Source organism: Mauremys reevesii, linkage group 12 (genome assembly GCF_016161935.1).
Source record: "Mauremys reevesii isolate NIE-2019 linkage group 12, ASM1616193v1, whole genome shotgun sequence".
In the NCBI taxonomy this organism is placed as follows: Eukaryota; Metazoa; Chordata; order Testudines; family Geoemydidae; genus Mauremys; species Mauremys reevesii.
In genome coordinates, this window is record NC_052634.1 from 30,147,682 (window position 1) to 30,169,469 (window position 21,788).

At 60.5% G+C, this 21,788-nt stretch overlaps 1 protein-coding gene and 1 non-coding gene across 2 annotated transcripts in view; both read left to right on the forward strand.

Annotated features, from left to right (window-relative positions):
• Positions 1 to 21,788, forward strand: part of LOC120375640 (zinc finger protein 850-like) — a gene marked incomplete at its 3' end in the record, with an annotated part of 811,498 nt that overhangs the window by 173,908 nt on the left and 615,802 nt on the right. The gene's annotated exons all lie outside the window — the stretch shown is intronic.
• Positions 13,114 to 13,187, forward strand: TRNAI-AAU. The gene has a single exon. It is a non-coding gene; the product is annotated as a tRNA-Ile (tRNA).

Sequence of the window (21,788 nt, forward strand, 5' to 3'; positions counted from 1 at the left end):
GGAGGTCAGGACTGGGATAGCAGGGGCTGCGAGTTGGGAGTGAGGGGCACCGGCAGAGCAGGAGAGACACCAGGGGGCTGCGGGTCGGGAGTGAGGGGCACCGTCAGAGCTGGTGGACGCCTAAGGGGCTGCGGGTCGGGAGTGAGGGGCACCAGCAGAGCTGTGAGGCTGGAGGTCAGGACTGGGATAGCAGGGGCTGCGGGTCGGGAGTGAGGGGCACCGGCAGAGCTGTGAGGCTGGAGGTCAGGACTGGGATAGTAGGGGCTGTGGGTCGGGAGTGAGGGGCACCGGCAGCGCAGTAACTGGGTAGCTCAGCGAGGAATCCAGGGGGCTGCGGGTCGGGAGTGAGGGGCACCAGCAGAGCTGTGGGTGTGGAGATCAGGATTGGGATAGGAGGGGCTGCGGGTCGGGAGTGAGGGGCACCGGCAGAGCTGTGAGTCTGGAGGTCAGGACTGGGATAGCAGGGGCTGCGGGTCGGGAGTGAGGGGCACCAGCAGAGCTGTGAGTCTGGAGGTCAGGATTGGGATAGGAGGGGCTGCGGGTCGGGAGTGAGGGGCACCACTAGAGCTGGGGGGAACCCAGGGGGCTGTGGGTCGGGAGTGAGGGGCACTGGTAGAGCTGAAGGAAGCCCAGGGGTCTGTGGGTCAGGAGTGAGGGGCACCAGCAGAGCTGTGAGTCTGGAGGTCAGGACTGGGAAAGCAGGGGCTGCGTGTCGGGAGTGAGGGGCACCGGCAGAACTGGTGGATGCCTAAGGGCCTGCGGGTCGGGAGTGAGGGGCACCAGCAGAGCTGTGGGTGGAGTTCAGGATTGGGATAGGAGGGGCTGCGGGTCGGGAGTGAGGGGCACCGGTAGCACAGTGACTGGGGAGCTCCGCGGGAAGCCCAGTCGCTGCAGGTCAGGAGTGAGGGGCACCAGCAGAACTGTGGGTCTGGAGCAGGGGCGGCTCTAGGCACCAGCAAAACAAGCTGGTGCCTAGGGCGGCAAAATCTAGGGGGCGTCCCCTGCGGCCGTGGGGGGCGGAAGGCTGGTCCGGCGGACCTGCCGCAGTCATGCCTGTGGGAGGTCCCCAGAGCCCCGGGACGACTGGACCTGCCGCAGGCATGACTGCGGAGGGGGCGCTCGTCCCGCGGCTCGGCTGGACCTCCCGCAGGCATGACTGCGGCAGCTCAAGCGGAGCCACCGGACCCGCGAGCCGTCCGCAGCCGCGGGGGGTCCAGCCGAGCCACACGGGACCAGCGGACCCTCCGCAGTCATGCCCGCGGGAGGTCCACTGCTCCCGCGGCTCCGGGCGCCTCCCGCGCATGACTGCTTGGGGCGGCCAAAAACGTAGAGCCGCCCCTGGTCTGGAGATCAGGATTGGGATAGCAGGGGCTGCAGGTCGGGAGTGAGGGGCACCAGCAGAACTGTGAGTCTGGAGGTCAGGACTGGGATAGCAGGGGCTGCGGGTCGGGAGTGAGGGGCACCGTCAGTGCTGGGGGGAACCAAGGGGCTGCGGGTCGGGAGTGAGGGGCACCAGCAGAGCTCTGGGTCTGGAGGTCAGCACTGGGATACCATCCAGCCTGATGGTAAGCGATGCCCAGCTGAGCCCATGGCCAGTACGTCCTGCACCACCCACGGCCGGGCTGGGAGTCAGGACTCCTGGTTCTTCTCCCCAGCTCTGGCAGGGCAGTGCTGACTAGTGGTTAGAGTGGGGGTTGGGAGCCAGGGTATCCGGGTCCCACCGCTAGCTCTGGGAAGGGAGTTGGGGCCAGTCTTGTGCACCCCCTGGCTTGAAGTGGTTTCCATCCTGTGCAGGGTTTACAGTTTTGTTCACTGGCTCTCAGCACCTCCCACTATACAAATTGTCCCAGTGCCGCTGGGTCTAGTGGTTAGAGCCGGGGAGGCCGGGAGCCAGGCAGGGGCGGTGGGTAGAAGGGGCCCGGGGAGGCACCTGGCCCGTGCTCCACCCAGAGGCCCTGCTCCCACTCGTCCTCTCCCCCGCAAGGCCCCATCCTCACTTCGCCCTTCCCCAAGCTCCATCCGGCCACATGGGGCCGTGGGGGGAGAGGCCGGGGGTGCAAATGGCAGTGAGGCAGGTGGGGCCTTGGGTGGGGGCAAGAGGCACAAGTGGCAGGGCCTCGGGGAAGAGACGTGAGAGGTGGGCGGGGGTCAGGGAGTGGAACAAAGGGGTCCTGAGGGGGTGTGGGCGGGGCTGAAGGGGCGTGTGGGCGGGGCTGAAGGGGAGTGTGGGCGGGGTGGAGGGGCATGTGGGCGGGGCTTTGGCAGGAGGAGGCTGAGTGGCAGCAGGCCTTGGGGCAGGGCCACAGTCCGGGCCCGCCCAGCCTCCCAAGTGGAGGAGTCCTGCTGCCCATGGAGCCAGGACTCCTGGGTTCTATTCCTGGCACTCCCACAGACTCCCAATCTGAGCTGGTGCAGCCCATCTCGCCCTCCCTGGTGCCTCAGTTTCCCGTGTGAGACGGGTCCCAGTGTGAACGGCTGCAGAGCCGTGGAGAATCTCGTCCTTCTCCTGGCAGCCCTTGGGAGCCCTGGGGAAGCAGCCAACTGCTGCAGCCCCTGGCTCCCGTCTGGGCAGCCCAGGTGGGGGTGCGATCTGGGCAATGGGAAGAAGGAATCCCCCCTTCCCCCACCCCACCCCGGGGACATGGGGGGAGGCTGGTGCTGCGGGGGCAGGGAGTCCTGCAGCCCTCGCAGGGGAGAAGGGGCAGGTTCCCGGCTTGGCTGCTGATGGGGGCGGGGTGGGGGGCACTGCTGGACTGGGGGCTCCCCCCTGCGGGGTGGAGATGGAGCACGGCCTGCTGGGAGCGGACGTCTCCTCTGGATGGGGGAGGGTGACACTGGCCAAATTGTGGGAGCCCCTGTCCCCCCCCCAGACAAGGGAGGGGCCTCTCAGCCTTGCCGGCTCGTCTCTCTTTCACCAGGATCGGTGGTGAGATGTCAGGGGTGAAGCTGGGACTCGGGGATGGGGCAGGCTGCAGGGAGGAAGTGTGGGGGCCACCGGAGGGGAGCTGGGGGGCTGGGAAGCTGAGGGGGGGACACAGCTGGGAGGGGTAGTGGTGACACCGCAGGGGGGGCTGCTCCAGAGGCAGTGGGCTGGGGGGCAGGGCGGGAGCTCGGACAGGGGTGGGGGGGTCAGGCTATTGCGGGTCTCCTGTGAATGGCACCAGACTGCAGGAACCCCCGGCCGGCAGCCCCTGCTGGGGGTCTGGTCACTGCAGTCCCCGCTGCACCCTGCTGGGGGCTCTGGTCAGTGCATCCCCCCTGAGCTCCCCCTCCCCCAGTGCCGCCCATCCCCTCTCTGCCCCTGCCCCAAACACCCCGAGCTCCTCCCCAGTGCCGCCCATCCCCGAGCTCCCTCCCCAGTGCGGCCCCTCCCCTCTCTGCCCCCGCCCCAACACCCCGAGCTCCCTCCCCAGTGCGGCCCCCTCTGCCCCGCCCCAAACACCCCCGAGCTCCCCTCCCCAGTGCCGCCCATCCCCTCTCTGCCCCGCCCCAACCCCACTGAGCTCCTCCCCAGTGCCGCCCATCCCCTCTGCCCCGCCCCAACCCCACTGAGCTCCCTCCCCAGTGCCGCCCGCCCCCTCTTCTGCCCCCACCCCCAAACACCCCTGAGCTCCCCTCCCCAGCGCCGCCCATCCCCTCTCTGCCCCACCCCCAAACACCCCTGAGCTCCCTCCCCACTGCCACCCATCCCCTCTCTGCCCCGCCCCAAACACCACCCCGAACTCCCCTCCCCAGTGCCGCCCATCCCCGAGCTCCCCTCCCCAGTGCGGCCCATCCCCGAGCTCCCCTCCCCAGTGCCGCCCCTCCCCTCTCTGACCCCGCCCCAACCCCGAGCTCCCCACCCCGGTGCCGCCCCTCCCCTCTCTGACCCAGCCCCAACACCCCCGAGCTCCCCGATGCCGCCCATCCCCTCTGCTCCCGCACTCAAACACCCACCCCGAGCTGCCCTCCCCAGTGCCAGCCATCCCCTCCTCTGCCCCACCCCCAAACACCCCTGAGCTCCTCCCCAGTGCCGCCCATCCCCTCTTCTGGCCCCCAAACACCCCCGACCTCCTCTCCCCAGTGCCGCCCATCCCCTTTCTGCCCCGCCCCAACCCCACCGAGCTCCCTCCCCAGTGCCGCCTGTCTCCTCTTCTGCCCCCACCCCAAACAACCCCCGATCTCCTCCCCAGCGCCGCCCATCCCCTCTGTGCCCCTGCCCCAAACACCACCCCGAACTCCCTCCCCAGTGCCGCCCATCCCCGAGCTCCCCTCCCCAGTGCGGCCCATCCCCCGAGCTCCTCCCCAGCGCTGCCCCTCCCCTCTATGACCCTGCCCCAAACACCCCGCAAGCTCCCCTCCCCAGTGCCGCCCATCCCCTCTTCTCCCCGAGCTCCCCTCCCCAGTGCCGCCCATCCCCTCTTTGCCCCGCCCCAACACCTCCCGAGCTCCCTTTCCCAAGTGCCTCCCATCCCCTCTTCTGCCCCCACCCCAACACCCCCTGACCTCCCTTTCCCAGTGCCGCCCATCCCCTCTTCTGCCCCCGCCCCATCATCCCCGAGGACCCCTCCCCAGTGCCACCCATCCCCTCTTCTGCCCCAGCCCCAAACACCCCCGAGGCCCCCTCCCCAGTGCCGCCCTTCCCCTCTGCCTCTGCCCCCAAACACCCTCCCGAGCTCCCCAATGCTGCCCATCCCCTCTTCTGCCCCTGCTCCAACACCCCGAGCTCCCCTCCCCATTGCCGCCCATCCCCTCTCTACCCCCGCCCCAAACACCCCCTGAGCTCCCCTCCCACAGTGCCGCCCATCCCCTCTCTGCCCCGTGCCCAACCCCCTGAGCTCCCCTCCCCAGTGCCGCCCATCCCCCTCTTTGCCCCCGCCCCCAACACCTCCCCGAGCTCCCTTTCCCCAAGTGCCTCCCATCCCCCTCTTCTGCCCCCACCCCCAACACCCCCCCGACCTCCCTTTCCCCAGTGCCGCCCATCCCCTCTTCTGCCCCCGCCCCATCATCCCCGAGGACCCTCCCCAGTGCCACCCATCCCCTCTTCTGCCCCAGCCCCAAACACCCCCGAGGCCCCCTCCCCAGTGCCGCCTTCCCCTCTGCCTCTGCCCCCAAACACCCTCCCGAGCTCCCCAATGCTGCCCATCCCCTCTTCTGCCCCTGCTCCAACACCCCGAGCTCCCCTCCCCATTGCCGCCCATCCCCTCTCTACCCCCGCCCCAAACACCCCTGAGCTCCCTCCCACAGTGCCGCCCATCCCCTCTCTGCCCCCGTGCCCAACCCCCGAGCTCCCCTCTCCCAGTGCCGCCCATCCCCTCTCTGCCCCGCCCCAACCCCCGAGCTCCCCTCCCCGCTGCCGCCCATCCCCTCTTCTGCCCCAGCCCCAAACACCCCCTGAGGCCCCCTCCCCAGTGCCGCCCTTCCCCTCTGCCCCGCCCCAACCCCACCGAGCTCCCCCTCCCCAAGTTCCGCTCAAACCCCGCTCTGCCCCCCCCCCAAAAACACCCCCACACGGGTCCTGGGTTTTGGAGGGGAACAGGAGAAAGGACAAAAGAAGCAAGAGACGAAGAGAAAGGAGGGAGGGAGGGATGGAGGAAAAGGTGAAACAAAAAGAACAAACCCTAATGTCCCCAGTGATTTTAAGGGACAAAATCCCAGGTACGGAATAAAATTCTGCCTCCTTAAGCTCGTGTTTTCCATGCCTAGAATTCAACTGTCACCAGATGGATCAGACTGAACAGGTTTCAAACCTCGAGGAGGCTCTTACCTTCTAAACAGGGACGGCTGTTTTCTAGTAAAATCAGGAAAAGGGAAGGAGAAAACTCGAAAGAGGTTCCTCCTGGCGCTCACGTCCGTGAAGCCGAATACTCTCTCAGTCCTCAAAGAGAGACCTGGAGAAGGAGACTTGCTGCAGCAAAGCCACAGGGGTCTCTGGGGTTTCCCTGGCCCCTCACCCCTGTCCTGCCTGGCTGATGTCAGCATCTCTCTGTGAGGTCACCACCTCCCCACCACCTTTGACCAATAGTCTGAGGTCCTGCAAAAGGCCTTTGTGATGTCACTGCCACACCCCTCTCTTGCTGTGCTAATGTCCTGCCCCTGGCCAGGCACTTTGGAGGTTTGAGCTACTCCCTGTGGATCACCCCACTCAAGGAGCGTTCGTTCTAGGAAGCAAGCCGGCTAGACAGGAAAACATCAGATGCTGCTCCCAATGCTACACTCAGTTTTTCAGAAATTGGTCGACTTTATGGCCAGAAGAGACCATTAGACCATCTAATCTGACCCCCTGCATATCACAGGCCTCCTGAATGACACAAGAGCTACTTTTGGGGCAAACACATTCCAGAAAACCATCTAGTCTTCATTAAATGACATCAGGAGATGGCGAATCCACCACTTTCCTTGGTAGCTTGTTCCTCTGGTGAATCATCCTCGCTGTTGAATATTTGTGTCTTATTTGTAATATGAATTTGTCTCTTTTCACCTTCCAGCGATTGGGTCTTGTTATGCCTTTCTCTGCTCGATTAAAGAGCCCTTTTATACCCAATCTCTTCTGTGCATTAAGGCCCTTCAACACTTCAATGAAGTCACCTTTCAATCTTCTTTTGATAAGCTAAACAGGTTGAGCTCGTTCAATAGCTCACTAGAAGGCAATTTTCTCCAGACCTCAGAACATTTATTGGCTCTTTGGTCATCAGATTCCTGAACTGCAGCTGGATGTGGCTCTTGTTCTTCTGCACAGCATAGCTCCTGGAGAAGAGGGATCTGCAAATGTACATTCGTATGATACCTTTGTTTAATTGATGAAAACATAAACTAGACACTTAGAGGATTGGAACGGATTTCAGCTGATGGACAGCTTTGCTAGGTTTTTATGCATTTGGACAGCGAAATCTTGAGTGTTTACATTCATATCAAGCACCCCCGTATAGTGGAGCTCCTGAACAGACTGGAGAATGGAAAAATAAATGTTTTCCTTTTTTTTAAAAAAAGAAAGAAGGTTATAAGAGAACACAGGAGTTTGAACAAAGGACCACTTGAGCTGCAGTCAAGCACTCTACCACTAAGCTATACCCCCATGACAACAGGAGTATAGAATTGTGATCTCCAGGACTTTGCAGGACAGACCCTGCTTCATTGAGCTCCGTTGCCATTCCCAGACCACAGGTGGTTTTAAAAATGGGGTTTGATTAAACTTCTTAAATGTGGCAACCACCACAGCTTGCGCACCCACCGATATAGCTTCTCCCACTGACATAGCTGCCACCTCTTGGGGAAGTGGATTAACTACACCCACAGGAAAACTCTCTCCCCTCAGCATAGAGCAGTGGTTCTCAAGCTGTGGGTCAGGACCCCAAAGTGGGTCATAACCCTGTTTTAATGAGGTCGCCAGGGCTGGCATTAGATTTGTTGGGGCCTGGGGCTGAAACCAAAAGTCTGAGCCCGACCACCCAGGGCTGAATCCCTCAAGCTCTGGTTTTGCCCTTCCCCTAACTGGGGCAGGGCTCAGGCTTTGTCTCCTCTGCCTGTGCTCAGTGTAGAGGGGCTTGGTGCGTCTTTCTAGGGCCATGTAGTAAGCTTTTTGGCAAAAAGGGGTTATAGTGAAAGGAAGTTTGAGAAACCCTGGCATAGAGCCTCTGAGTATGTCTAGACTTGGCTCCCTGTGGCAGATCAGACACTGGAAGTGCAGCCATGGAGACACCACACCCCAGCCTGGCCTAGCAGGCAAGAATCAAACCTCCACAGACAAGTGGCTGTTGTTTTCTAACCCATCTCCCTAAGCCCTCAGCCACCACCACTTGACAAAGGGGCTTTTCTACACGATGGTTCTGGTCTCACTGAAGGGTCATTTCCAATTGTTTGCTCAGACCAGCATTAGGGGAAATGGTGCCCTGGGCAAAGCTTGTACTTTGGCACTTCCCCATTGCCCCTGGACGATCCCCACTCCCCCTTTACCGCTAGCTCCTGCACTCCCAACCCTTGCACCTCCTTCACCCCTAACTCCTGCCCCTCCTGTGCCCCCTTTGCCCTTAACTCCCTGTGCCACCAGCCATTGCCCCTCTCCTGCAACCACTTCACATGGTTCCAGTGCTGGGGGCCCCGCACTTGTTCTCCCTTTCCCTGGGCTTTGGCATCACTAGCCCCTGCTTAGCGAGTAGGGTTCAGTGGTTCCCAAAATGTGGGGCATGACTCCTAGGGGGACACAGAGGAACATTCATGGAGTCAATGAAATCAATTGAGCTTCTTCAGTCTCTCGCTGCAGATATTTCCCTTGTTTTTAAAGGCAAAAATCCTGATCTTTCCAATGGGAGTTGCTGCTTCAATGTTCAGTTTGGGGAGGGATCTGGCTGCACTCAGAGATCTGCCCGCGGGTTACAATCTGCCATCCGAAGGGCCGAACGCAAACAGCGTTTAGATGGGACCGTTAGTGCCGCCCCCGTGTGGCCAAAGATCAGAACTGACCAGCAGAGTTTACAGCTGGAGCCTGGGACGCTCCTGAACGAACTGGGCACGAAGCCTCTCGCGTGGGATCCTCGCTGTGCAGCAGGAGGCGGAGGGAAGCTGATTGTCAGGGCTCAGGGCTGCACCCTGCCATGCTGAGCCACTGTCTGTGCTAAACTCGGCATCAATCAGGTGATTCTGGGAAGTTCGGGGTCCCCAGGCTCCCAAAGGAGGGTGAAGCAGGTCACCCCTGGAGCAGGTTAAAGCTGCAGGGTGACAGTGGGGTTGCTGCCCCTGGGAGCAGCTGCTGTAGCACCGCCTGGGCAGGACAGGGAGAGCCAGTTATACCCGCCCTCAGCCTGTATCGGGGGATGGGAGCACTCACACCCTGGGGACCCACCCACCAGAGATCTACGGGGGGGAGAGTGGCACCCACACACCCAGGATCTTGTAGGGGGGGACAAGGGCATCCACACTCCGGGATCCTCTGCAGAGGGACGGACACCCACACATCCAGGATTCTGTATGGGGGGCAGAGGTTCCTCGGCTCCTGGGCGGGGGAAGGGGGCACCAAAACATCCGGGATCTTACCTGGGACGACAGCGGCGCCTGCAGTTCGACATGAGATGGGGGTGGGGGGAGAAGTAGCATTTCCCAGTTCCAGGCTGTCCCCGTCTGGTCAAGGCGCAGAGCTCACAAGCAGAGTTTAAAGCTCCAGCTGCCAGGCCACAAAAGAAGCCGGGCCCCATGGCTGGTGCCTGTGATCCCAACTCCTGAGAAGGCTGAGGCCAGTGGATCACTTGAGCTCAGGAGTTCTGGGCTGCAGGAGGCTGTGCCGATCAGGTGTCCCCACTAAGTTCAGCATCAATATGGTGATTCTGGGGAAGCTTGGGGTCCGCAGGTTGCCTAAGGAGGGGTGAACCGGCCCAGATCGGAAACAGAGCAGGTCAAAACTCCTGTGCTGATCAGTAGTGGGATTGCACCTGTGAATAGCCCCTGCAGCATAGCCTGAGTGAGACGTGGTCTCTTTTTAGACCTTCCTCCCCCCCCGCAGAGCCGGGATGGGAGCACCCACATGCTGGGGATTCTGACTTGGGGGGAGGGATGCCCCCCTGCAACACGGATCTTGAAAAGAGGAACAGTGACACCCACACAACACAGAGCCTGGATGGGGGCAGGGGAACCACACACGGGAGCTAGTTCATGGGGTGGGGGACACACCCATATGCTCCGTTGCACCATTCTTAATGAGAAGAATGGGGGCATCCACACAACACAGATCCTTAACGGGCGGGGGGACACCCACACACTCCACTATTAACCAGGTGGGACAGGGGAACCAGACACCCCCGGTAGTGTGGAGAACACCCACAGCCACCGGATCCCTCATGAGTAAGACAGAGGGGATTGTAATGGGGCCCAGCACACCCACGCACCAGGGATTGTTAAGGGTTGAAGGACCAGGGACACCCACACACACTGAGATCACGTCCTTGGAGGAACGCAAAACCTCCACAGAAGGACCTGGTCTGTTCCATGATGACAGCCCAGCCTGGGTGAGTCAAAGTCTCTTTTTATACAGCCACGCCCCAGAGATCCTGACTAGCGGGAGAGAGACACCCACCCACCAGAGATCCTTAATGGTCTGGGTGCACCCACACACCAGGGATTCTTATGGGTGGAACGAATGGAGACAGCCAGACACACTGAGATCACTTCCTCCCAGGAGCCTGGGCCAGACAGGGAGACACAGTCCCCCTTTACAGATCTGCCAGACAACCTTCCTCCCACCCCCTCCACACAATGTTCTTATCTGGAGGTGAAGCCAGGGAAATCACATGGAGGACTTTTATCTGGGGAACTGGGGGGACCCACTTACCACCAGAGATTCTTAAGGGCAGGAGGAACAGGGACTCCCACATCTGTGGCATGGGGGTGGGTCGCCTGCTGGGATCATCTGGGCATATTTCACCTCGTCAGTTCCCTGCCATTGCCTTGGGAGCCCCTTGTTCGCTGCCTCTGGTACCCAGTTTAGCCTCCTTCCTGAGGGCTGAAACGCTTTGATCTATCTAAGGTCTGTGGGATCAATACGTGTCATGGTGTAATTCTGTGTTATTCGGGGGTCAGACTAGCTGAGCTAATGGCCCCTTCTGCCCTTAAACGCCATGAAAACATTTCCCTGGTTTCTCCTTGCGCCTGACAGACACCACGGTGAGGGGCCCGATAGAAGATCCTGGACACAGCGCTCTGGCTCTTACGTTACTTGGGGACGTCAGCGCTTTCCTAGCAAAGCTGCTGCTAAAGCGCTGGATTTGGGGAACGGTTCGGCTCCGGTTCAGAGATCTGCCTGCGGGGTGTGAACCTGCCACGAGGAGCAGGAAACGCAACCAGCAACGGGAGGCGTTGGCTGAGCTCCGGGCTGCCCCCGTGTGGCCAAAGCTTAGAACTGAGCAGCGGAGTTTAAAGCTGGCGCTGGGAGGGAGCTGAACATGCAGGGCACGAAGGCTCCTGCGTGTGACGCTTGTTGGGTGGGCAGCTGAGTGTAGCTGATTGCCGGAGTTCAGGGCTGCACCCCGGGGTGCTGAGCAGGTGTCTGTGCTCAGGTTGGCCTCGCTATGATGGTTTCTGGGAAGTTTGGGGCCGCCAGTCTCCCTAAAGAGAGGGGAACCAGGCCAGAAAAGGAGGCTTTCAAAACTCTGGTACGAATTGCCAGTGGGACTGACCCTGTGAAGAGCCGCTGCAGCCCCGCCAGGGAGAGCCGGTCTCTCTTTGTGCAGCCCCCCCCCCATTCCTCAGGACAGGGGTTGTGCTCAAAGATCTGTGCCCCGTGTTTTCACCTCCGTGTGAAGCGCGCAGAGCAAATAACCCTCAGTGCCTCAGCTCAGTTCCAGGCTCCACTTCCACTCGCTCAGGCAAGATGGTGCAGAGCATGGCCGGCTTTAGGCCTATTCCACAAATTCCTCCGAATCGGGCCCCGCGCCTAAGAGGGCCCCACGTCCAGGGAGAATCCCTTCCCTGGCTAGAGGCGCCTTTTTAAATTTTACTCACCTGGCGGCGCTCTGGGTCTTCGGCGGCACTTCGGCGGCGGGTCCTTCAGTGCCGCCAAAGACCTGGAGTGAGTGAAGGACCTGCCGCCGAAGACTCGGAGCACCACCCGGTGAGTACAAGCCCCGCGCTTCCTAAAGCCGGCCCTGGTGCAGAGGAGCCCCTGGGTGGCTGTGGGCCTGGGGAGGATGGCTTTTGATTTTTCGGCCTGACCGCTATGGGCAGCAAGGCCAAAAGTCAGATGGCCGGCTCTCCCGTCCACCACGCTCATCAGGAGCCCTTAGTCGACAGGCTCGGAGAATGCGGGCAGCGTCCCCCACTACCTCTCGCATGCAAAGCGAGCACTCTGCCGCTTGAGCTAATTCCCCGCAGCTGGCCTGACTCTCAGGCACCGGGCAAAAAAAGGCAAGGGCTCTGTGGCCTTAAGTAGAACACAGCCTGAAATGGGAGGGGGGGGGGCGTGCTACCCAGAGCTGGGGAAGGGGGTCCGAGTCCCAGCCACGCTCCTCGGCACAAACACCAACGCTCCCTCCCTGGAGTGTGTCTGGGCTGAGAGTTAGCCCCTGAAACAAGCACCAAACTTCAGAAGACAACGCAGGGATAGATCACTTAACGATTGCCTGCTCTGGCCATTGCCTCTGAAGCGCCTGGCATCGGTTACTGTCAGAAGACGTGATAGTGGCCTAGATGGACCATCGGTCTCACCCAGGAGGGCCGTTCTTATCTTCACCACTTTCCTCTAACCCAAGCAAAGCGAGGAGCAGGCCCAGCTCAGCAACTCTAGCAGGCTCCCTGGCCCCTGGCCCGGCATACAGCAAAACGACCCTGCCTCCGCCAGGATAGACAGCCACCGACTCCCTCTTCCAGACCAACGCAACCCTTCCCCGCTTTGGCTGTCTCCAAGCTGTCTGCTTGCTCTGCTCTGCTCCACGGCTGCCATGCTGCCTGAGATCAGGAGGCTGCGAGGTCTCACGGTCTCAGCTGAGCTGGTATTGCATGCCACCCCGCCCATCTCCTCATTCTCTTCATGGACCCCTGGGATGTGAGTAATTCTGTATTTGAGTGGCTCTCCCTCCCGGCCAATGAGCTTGGCGTAGACTAGCAGGGAGGGAGGAGGAAAGGGATTGTGCTCCAGTGAGAGCTCAGAAAGAAAGGTGCAGGTCCCCCACTAGAGCCCAGCACAGCAGAGCAAAGCAGAGCAGAGCAGGCTGGAGAATGTGTGTCTGGGTCTGACTACTTCTCCCCTGCTCTTCCATTTGAGCTAACTTCCCCCAGCTGTCGCCAGCCTCCCAGTCAGCGCAAGGGGGAGAAGGGCCGGGGAGGAAGAGCTTTGTGCTCCGCAAGGGCTGGCTTTTTGGGAGGCCAAGCGGGGAGAGGGATGGAGGCCACTGGAGGAGCTGAGCTGGCTGACTGTCCATGGCTTCTAAAAGAAGGGCAAGAGAAGGTCCCATGGCTGCCTTGGCGCTGGAGAATGCGGGCATTGATCCCGCTGCCTCTCGCATGCGAAGTGAGCGCTCTACCACTTGAGCTAATTCCCCTATCTTGACAAGTGCTGTCTTGATCCATCCATTCGATAACAGAGGCCACATCGTTCCCCGCGCCAGCCAGTGACTCCTTCCAAAAGGGTCAGGCAAGGGAAGGTTTCCTGTAGGCCGGCTAGCTCAGCTGGTTAGAGCGTGGTGCTAATAACGCCAAGGTCATGGGTTCAAGCCCCATACTGGCCACTCGGGGTGCAGGAGGGAGAGGGTGACTTCTGCTCTTTTGGCTGACTGCTAGGGGTGGCAGAGGCCAAAACCAGGTGGGCCGGGAGCGGGCAAGAGCCCTGCTGGGCGCGGGTGCAGGCGCCGGGCAGGACGAGGCTCCGGACACCTCCTTGGTCTCCCCTCCCTGGGCTCCTCGCTCCACCTGCTGCCTGAAAGGAACTTGGACCCGGGGAGGAGACGGGTGAGCCCGGCCAGCTGCCTTCCAGGCTCATAGGAGGCCAGGCTTGAGCTGCCCGCCCGCGAAGCCAAAATCGCAGGCCTGCCGGCTCACCCCCATTGTCCACAGAGGGTTGACCTGATGGCCCGAATTCTTGCCGGCCGCCAGCTCCACCCAAATGGACCCGACGCCGGATCACGCTCCCCAGCCCAAGCCACAGAGGAAGGCTTAATACTCGGCACCCCAACCTAGGGGAGAGGCTTCACACTCCGCCGGCGCAGGGTGACCTTTGGGACTTCCCTGGACACCATCCTCCCACCGCCCACAGCCAGACCCCCACAGCCCACACTCGAGCCCACCCCTCCGACAGGAAGGAGCAGGAGGACCACTCCGCCCAGGGGCACCACCACTCAAAGTCAGCTTCACTTGCTTCCTCTTCTACCCCTTTCCTCCCAAGTTATGCGCCCCTCACGGGAGCCGGCCCTGGGAAAACGCAGGCACCGCACTCTGACTGGCGCAAGCCAAATGCCCACACCGAGAGTTTAGCACGGGCTCTTGAGGCACTGGAGGAACCCCATGCAGACGCACTGACGGAGCTAAGCTTTACGGCCAAGGGCCCTACCTGTGCAGAAAGCCAACTTGCTTGTGAAAAAGACGCCTCTTTCGGCTCCCCTTCCAAACTTCCAAATGCCTCCAAATGGGAAAACACACACACCGAAACACCCAAACGGTCCTAACACTGGGGCCAGGCGAAGAAAGAAAAGCAAGGGAAAGATTTCTAAATGGCCACCCTGCCAGAGTCGTACAGCTCCGCAAGTGAAACCCATGGGAGGGACATTACACAGAAAAGGGGAATGGAAAGCTGCACAAATTGAGATGCTGTGGAAAGCTACAGCCCCATCGCTACTCCTACTCTGCACACTTCTTGCAACAGCTGATGAACGGCCAGGTGCTTTTCGCATCCAAGCCCACACCAGGGGAAGACCTTGAGAAGCTTCCCGTGGCTTGCCTGGTTCAGCTGGTCAGAGTGCGGCACTCGTGGAGGCCAGGGGCACCAACTTATATGGGCTCCTGGGGCTAAAGCCCCAGGAATATGCACAGTCAGGGGTTCTGCTCCACCAATATTTGGGGCTAGGTTTCTCCCCTGCTTGGAGCGCCCCCCCCCGCCCCCGCCTCTCATCCCCCCCGCCGCCGCCGCCGCCAGGGCTGGAGCTTCCCCCCCTCCACCCCGCCCTGGAGCTTCCCTGCCTGAACGTAAAGAGTGTGCAGCACGCGTCTCTCTCCCTTGCTGCTGCTGCTGCCGCCGCCTAAGGGCTACAGCATAAGAGCAGTGCAAGCTGCTGGTGCTGTAGCACCTCAGGAGCGGGAGGGGAGTGGAGGGGGCCGTGCCGTGCTTGGCAGCCTTCCCCTCCCCTCCCCCTACCTGGAGGAGATGCGAAGGGGACTTCCGGCCAGGAGACGGACATCACTCACCTTAGCAGCTGCTGGGGCTTCCGTGAGTGTTTGACCCTATGATTCCCCCCCTGCCCCCACCCCAGCCCCAGCCCCCACTCCTGCCCAGCGCTGGGGAAGGGGGGGGCAGCCCCATCCCCTCCCACCGTCCCCCAGTGAGGCTGTGGTGAGGGGCAGCAGGCTGCAGCAGGGGTCAGGGAGGCAGGAAGCCACATGTGAAGGCAGTGCCCCTCCCCACCACAGGGGAGATGGGGGAGGGGGTTCATAGACCTACCTGAGCAGCTGGGGCTTGGGTGTATTTTGTGACAACTTGCTCTCCCTGTCCCCCCCCCCGCCACCACCCTGCAGCCCCCCCCACTCCTGCCCCACGCTGGGGACGGGAAAGCCCCATCCCCTACCCCCAGTGAGGCGCAGCAGGCTGCACAGGGGAGGCAGGAAGCCACATGTGAAGGCAATGCCCCCTCCCCCAGCACCCACCAACCCACCCGCCACAGGGGGGATGGGAGAGGGAGGCTTCCTAGACCTGAGCAGCTGGGGCTTGGGTGAATTTTATGACACCCTGCTCCCCCCCCCCGCCATAGCCACCACCCTGCCTACCCCACTTCTGCCCCATGCTGGGCAAGGGGCAGCCCCATCCCCCATCCACAGTGAAGTTATGGTGAGGGGCAGCAACATGGAAGGCCACCTGTGATGGCAACCCCCCGCCCGGTACCCATCGTAGGGGAGGGGAGTGAGCTTTCTGGACCTGAGAGGGGTTCTAGGAGCATGTGCAGAGTGTGTGTGCCGTGGGGGGCAGGAGGGGTCCCTCCCCTGGAGCTTGCTGCTGCCAGTGGTGGTGGGGGGGAGTCCTCTCTGGCCCTAGCCCTGGGGCAGCCTGTCTGCACCCCAAGTTCCTCATCCTCAGCCCTGCCCCACCCCAAAGCCTGCACCCCCAGCACCGAGCACGCTCCTGCACTGTGAACCCCTCATCCCCAGACCCACCCCAGAACCCTCACCTGAGGGGAAAAACATGCAACTTAAATTTGGTGGTCAGTTTGGAGTATCATTGTATTTAGCACAATATTTGATTATTTTACACCCTTCAAAGTATGTAACTGGTCGTATACAGGTGTTACGAAGTGGGAATGTGCTTAATGTTTTCTCTGAATACTGTCTGTGTGCCTCAGTTTCCCCTATGCATTTCTCAAGGCTCTAGATGGTGGGATAAGGGGGTGTGATTGTTGTAGAGCCCGAGAGGGACTGTGTGATGCCGTCTGCACAGAGAATGTCCGACACCCTGTCTCCAGGCAACAGATGGCCTGGGCCCTCCCCTGCAAAGGTGCCAGCTGAAGGTGTTGGTGCGCTCCCTCCAGCTCTGACGGTGCCCCTCACTCCCGACCCACAGCCCCTGCTATCCCAGCCCTGACCTCCAGACTCACAGTTCTGCTGGTGCCCCTCACTCCCGACCTGCAGCCCCCTGCGCTCCCTCCAGCTCTGACGGTGCCCCTCACTCCCAACCCGCAGCCCCCTGCACTCCCTCCAGCTCTGATGGTGCCCCTCACTCCCGACCCGCAGCCCCTGCTATCCTATTCCTGACCTGTGATGTTATGAGTGTAATATAATATTTCATTGAAAGGTGACAGGGCCAGAAAGAGTTAATTAACTCACCTCACCCACTGACCTGACCCATGGGTGAACCTTAAGGACTGGTTAGGAAGATCTATAAATGAACAGAGCTTTGAAATGCAAGTCTGCATTGTTAGAGGTAGAAGGGGAGATGTTTGCTCAGGGCTTGTGATGTCAGCAAACAAGTCTTGTCTATTGCTGTAGTTTTAATTCAAAGATCAGAAAAGGAATATTAACATTTATGATGATACTTGAGTGAAATAGTATTATTGTCTCTGTGTCTCTTTGAAGGTTGTGCTAACCTGGATCTGAACTGTTTAATGGGTAAATTACCCTGTGCTAATTGCCAGGATGTTTGGGAGAAGGAGTTAAGCCTGTTGTTTTCTCAGGCCGCAAGGCTGCTGGAAATGTATAAGAACCCTGGGACATGATCCTGCTTCATCTCAGATCTGCTTTGGGTTTCAAGAGGGGGAAACCTTAAGCCATAAGGATTGAGATCCCGAGTCACTGACTGGAGTCACCCTGAATATGGACATTGGACTGTAACCTCTGGACTATTTCTAAAAGGACTTTGGCAACTACAAGCTCACCTCATCTATGCATCTGAACTTCAAGAATTGAATTCAAGCCTGTCTGTATATTGATCTTTTAACCAACACTCTCTCTTTTCTTTTTTAATAAATTTTAGCTTAGTTAATAAGAATGGGCTATAGCGTGTATTCTGGGTAAGATCTAAGTTATAATTGAACCTGGGTATGTGGCTGATTCTTTGGGATTGGAAGAACCTTTTCTTTTATATAATGAGATCAGATTTTCAGGAATCGTCATCATATCTGACGTGTGTGTGTCTGGATGGAGGCCTGAGGCTGGGCACTTTATGGGAACTGCGTTGTTTGGATTCTGAGTAACCAGTGAGGTGCTACAGAAGCTGTTTTGTGCTGGTTGGTAAATCTAAGTATTAGAATAACCACCAGCATTTGGGGTTTGTCTGCCCCATTTTGTTTGCAGTTCACCCTGATTGAGTGACCTCAGCTGGCTCCCACGGGCAGCACCGTCACACTGCTCCTTTCTAGTCACACTTTCTACACATCTAACATTAGTATATAATGTAATACAGATCTATCCCAACACCTGCCGAAGGTCCGCTGGTAAGGCGGATTCCGCGGCATGCCTGTGGGAGGTCTGCCGGTCCTCTCGCCTTCGGCGTAACCACCGCCGAATTGCCGCTGCAGCCGCAGGACTGGCGGAGCTCCCGCAGGCATGCGGCCTAATCCGCATTACCAGGGGACCTCCTGCAGGCAGCCTGACTGCCACCCTCACAGCGATCGGCAGCCCCCTCCCTGCTCTGACCACTCGACCCCACTCCCCTCCCAGGGTGGTGCAGGGGTCACTGGGTCGGTGTCCCAGCTCTGCTAAGGGCCGTGACTGATTTTCCCAAAGTGCTTCCTTCTGAATCCAGCACATCTGCCCCCCCCCCCCCGCCTGGTCACTGCCCACCCCCGTGTGGGGGCACCAGCACGGTGCCGGGTCGTGATGGGAAATTGTCCAAGCGGGCCCAGGAGAGATGTGTGTGTCCCTGCGGCCCCCTGCTGGTGGGGCTGAGCCCCGCTCTGTGTGTGTGTGTGTGTGCGCGCATCTGTGACACTGTTTGTATCAGTGTGTTGCTGGGCTAACCAGTAGGAAATGGCTTTGCAGGATTTTGTATTCTGCAGCCAGTGACACACACACAAAGGGACTCACACAATCCCAAGAACACTCACACACAACACACCCAGAGGGACATGCTAGCTCAACCCCCAAAGAGAGAAACAATCACTCCCCCCCACACACACCATAATATTCACAATCGTGCTCAGAGACACAACTGCACGCAGTTCACTCCCACTGCTCCAAATACAAGGACCTCCTGCCCCACACAGCATGTGCTAAGGCCTGTGGAACTCACTGCCACTGGATAGCTACCAATGAGAATGATCCCCTCGTGCTGGATCATCTGCTTGGCCCCCTGCCCCCTCTCGGGGTGCGCTGTGCGGCGTGGCTGGGGACTGTGCAATGGCCCAGCACCAGGCAATGCAGAACGGACACCACACACCCTGCCCTCACCTGAGCTGCTCTCCAGGTGCATTGGAGCCCAGTGCCCCGCACCTTGGCACTCCTGCCCCACAGGGGGTGAGCTGCAGCCCCCGCCACACTCCACAGAGGGGAGAAGGGTCAGGCCAGCCAGCCCTTTTAAGATGGGGAAATCACCATCAGGGTCGACGGTATGGGGGCTGTGACATATGGAGAAACGGTTGTTGCGCCGGCAGAAGGCAGCAGAGCATGCACACACACACAATTGCAAACATACACGAACACATGCATGAATCCAGCCACACACACACAATTGCTAATATACACAAACACCCGCACAAATCCAGCCAACACCAACACAAGCCTGGGAGCCAGGGCAGCAGAGCAGGCTGGGGCTGGGTCACTCCACTTCCCACAGGAAGTAGCCATCCCCCCTGGTCCCACGATGGCCTGGGACCAGCCCCCCTCTGCTTCCCCCCACGCAGGCCTGGGGCCCCAGCCTGCTCTGCTCCCCTGGCTCCCAAGCTTGGGGGAGGGGGAACCGCCCCACAGCACTCGCCGGTGGTGTGGCTGGGAGCCAGGGGAATGGACCAGGCTGGGGCTGGGTCACTCCACGTACCATGCAGTGAGTGCAGGGGCGGGGGCCAAGAGGAAGAGCCGGGCAGCCCCCCTGCAGCAGCTCCCCTCCCCAGCTCACCTCCACTCCGCCTTCTCCCCTGAGCACACCGGCTCACAGCCCCGCCCCCTCACCACGCGGCTCTGAGCGGGACGGAGCTCAGGCCCCGCCGGAGACGCGCTCGGGTAAGAGGCTGAGGCTGAGGCTGGGGCCGGGGCGGGGGAAGCGGGACCCCCCGCCGCCGCCGCCAGGCCGGTCTTTGGCGGCGGGGGCCCCTTCTGTTCCGGGACCCGCCGCCGAAGTGCCCCGAAGGCCCGCGGCGGGGACCCCCCCCGCCACCGAATTACCGCCGAAGACCGGGCTGCGCTTCGGCGGCGGGTCCCGCTTCGGCGGTAATTCGGCGGCGGGGGGCTCCCGCCGCGGGTCTTCGGGGCACTTCGGCGGCGGGTCCCGGAACGGAAGGGCCCCCCGCCGCCGAAGACCCCGGGCCCCCGGAATCCTCTGGGCGGCCCTGCCTAGTGGTTGCACAGGCCCTGACCACTGCCTGTCAGCAGGATTCCTCCTCCTCCTCAGTGAGACTAAATCTCTGCACCTAGACAGCCGGTCCATCCGCTGCACCCCAATCCCCCATGCCTGAGCCTCCCTGCCAAAGCCCTGCACCTGGCTCCAGAGAATTAAGTCTCACATCTCACTGGGAACTCGACTTCTTGTGCCCAGAGAGTCTCGGCCCCCCTCAGTAGCTGACCTGAGAAACACAGTGTCTGCAAAAGCAGCAAAGAGTCGTGTGGCACCTTATAGATTAACAGACCTATTGGAGCATGAGCTTTCGTGGGTGAATCCCCACTTCGTCGGATGCGTCAGTGTCGGCCTTTCCCAAAGAAGTGCCTGGAGGGACTTTTTCTGTGTGACCACGTGGCCTAATGGATAAGGCATCTGACTTCAGATCAGGCGATCGAGGGTTCAAGTCTCTTCGTGGTTGCGCTTGTCCAGTTTTACCTTTGGGCTGAACGTCCTGCTCCCTTCAGGGCTGGAACCTCTTCTTGGCCACTCAGGCCAATGCTCTGGCTTCAGCTAGAGCCCCGGGAAGGAGTTGGGGGGTGGGCGTCACAAAGGCTGGGGCATGAGCCCCAGGTGCTTCCAGTCTCACCTTTGCCATTTCTGACTTGCCAAAGAAAATGGGCGGCTGCCCAGGCTAGTGTGTGGAGCAGTTTCCCTCTTCCAAGTGTGCGCCTGTCCCTGTGCGTGAGGGGGGTTGCTACATGGAGCCTGGGTGTTTCTCTGCTTCTCGCCAGCTGGGGAAAAGGCTCTTGGGGTAAAATCTCCTGCCCCACTGCAAAAGTGAGAACGGAGAGTCCTTCTCTCTGGTCACACACTCCCAGGCGTTAATCGCCTCCTGAAACCGTCTCTTTCTGTCTCTTCAGCCCACCTGGTCCCCATCAGTTCCCCCTTCGTTTTGCTGCTCTCCAGTCACTAACTGCAGGAAGCGCCGTCCACGGGGTGCAGTAGGTCCCGCCGCTGCCACCAGTTGTCACAGAGTGTGGGGGAGTCCGACTCTGCACCCCTCTTCCTGGGACTCACAGTGACTCTCAGCCAGCCAGTAAAACAGAAGGTTTATTGGACAACAGGAATACAGGCTACAGCACAACCAGGACCCCTCAATCGAGTCCTTCTGGGGTTCAGGGTGCAGGGATCCCAGCATAGGATTCCCTGAACTCTTCCCCCCAAGCCCCAAACCGAAACTGACCCAACCCCCTCCAGCCGGCTCCCTGGCTTTGTCTAGCTCCCCGGGCAAAGGTGTTGACCTCCCCTCCCCCCGCCTAGCTCATGGTACAGGCTGAATACCTGTCCCTCACCTAAAATCCTCCCTGGCTCTCCCAACCCCCACACAGACAGCCCATACTCCATCACAGCAGGTCAGGACTGGGATTGCAGGGGCTGCGGGTCGGGAGTGAGGGGCATTAGCAGAGTCTTGAGGTCAGGACTGGGATAACAGGGGCTGCTGGTCGGGAGTATTGATGGGCACCAGTAGAGCTGTGATTCTGCAGGTCAGGACTGGGATATCAGAGGCTGCGGGTCGGGAGTGAGGGGCACCAGAAGAGCTGTGAGGCTGGAGGTCAGGACTGGGATAGCAGGGGCTGCGGGTCGGGAGTGAGGGGCACCGGCAGAGCTGTGGGTCGGCAGGTCAGGACTGGATAGCAGGGGCTGCGGGTCGGGAGTGAGGGGCACCGGCAGAGCTGTGAGTCTGGAGGTCAGGACTGGGATAGCAGGGGCTGCGGGTCGGGAGTGAGGGGTACCGGCAGAGCTGTGGGTCTGGAGGTCAGGACTGGATAACAGGGGCTGCGGGTTGGGAGTGAGGGGCACCGGCAGAGCTGTGATTCTGCAGGTCAGGACTGGGATAGCAGGGGCTGCTGGTCGGGAGTGAGGGGCACCTTATCACCAGGAGCTGCTCCTGGCCAGGCACCACACCCCATTCACACGCCTTTGGTCACTACGTAGCTCAGTGTGAATCACTGCCCCGAAGTGACTCCGGTGCAGGCACCCACAGCACGAACTCCCCACACCGGATTCTGTCCACACGCAGAGAATTCTCTCCGCCGGGCTCCTTCGGTTCCTCTCGCTGCTCTGCGTCCTGCCGCCAGACACTGCTCATCTGCATAACCCC